Below are 636 nucleotides of genomic sequence, written 5' to 3'. Positions count from 1 at the left end.
GGCAACAATGCAGAACACTTCTCTTTTGCTCGGTACTGTTGGAAGAACGTAAATGATGCTTATACGTATGACGGCAGAGTTGTCTACTCTCAAAGCGTGCAGTTGTGTACCGTTTAGGTCTATTTATAGCCGGCGCAGTAGTGGACGTGGTAACGTTCGTGGTTTTGGTTAGATACGATTGCGTATTCTCCTCGTTCTAGGTTCCATAATGTATGTGGCAGTGATCTTTTTACGACTGTTGGTGGTAGTGAATGTGGTGCTGATATTATTACTACTGTTGTTACCACCTCTTTCTCCTCAACATGGTCCATGATAGCAGTGGAGATGGTGACGGCTACATTGCTGACTGGGAGAAGCTCTTCCTAGTGAAAGAAACAAAAGTGAGTCCTATTGTAAAACTATATTCTTCTTCGTTGTTGGCACTACATTCATCCGCCATCTCTTGTTGGCCGGTAACCAATCACGACACCATATTCATGTCTTAATTTTGCTAGAATCTTTGTCTCTTTCCAGTCTTTTGACCCCAAGTAAAGTAGAAACTAAGGAACTGACCAATCTCTCACAGTTGTGATCTGTTCTGGAACATGATACAGAAATGAACAAATGCAAATCCCTAAGACAGACACTTTTAACAAT

Source organism: Octopus bimaculoides, chromosome 15 (genome assembly GCF_046866305.1).
Source record: "Octopus bimaculoides isolate indiv1 chromosome 15, ASM4686630v1, whole genome shotgun sequence".
Classification (NCBI taxonomy): Eukaryota; Metazoa; Mollusca; class Cephalopoda; order Octopoda; family Octopodidae; genus Octopus; species Octopus bimaculoides.
Note: the sequence above shows the minus strand (reverse complement) of the source record.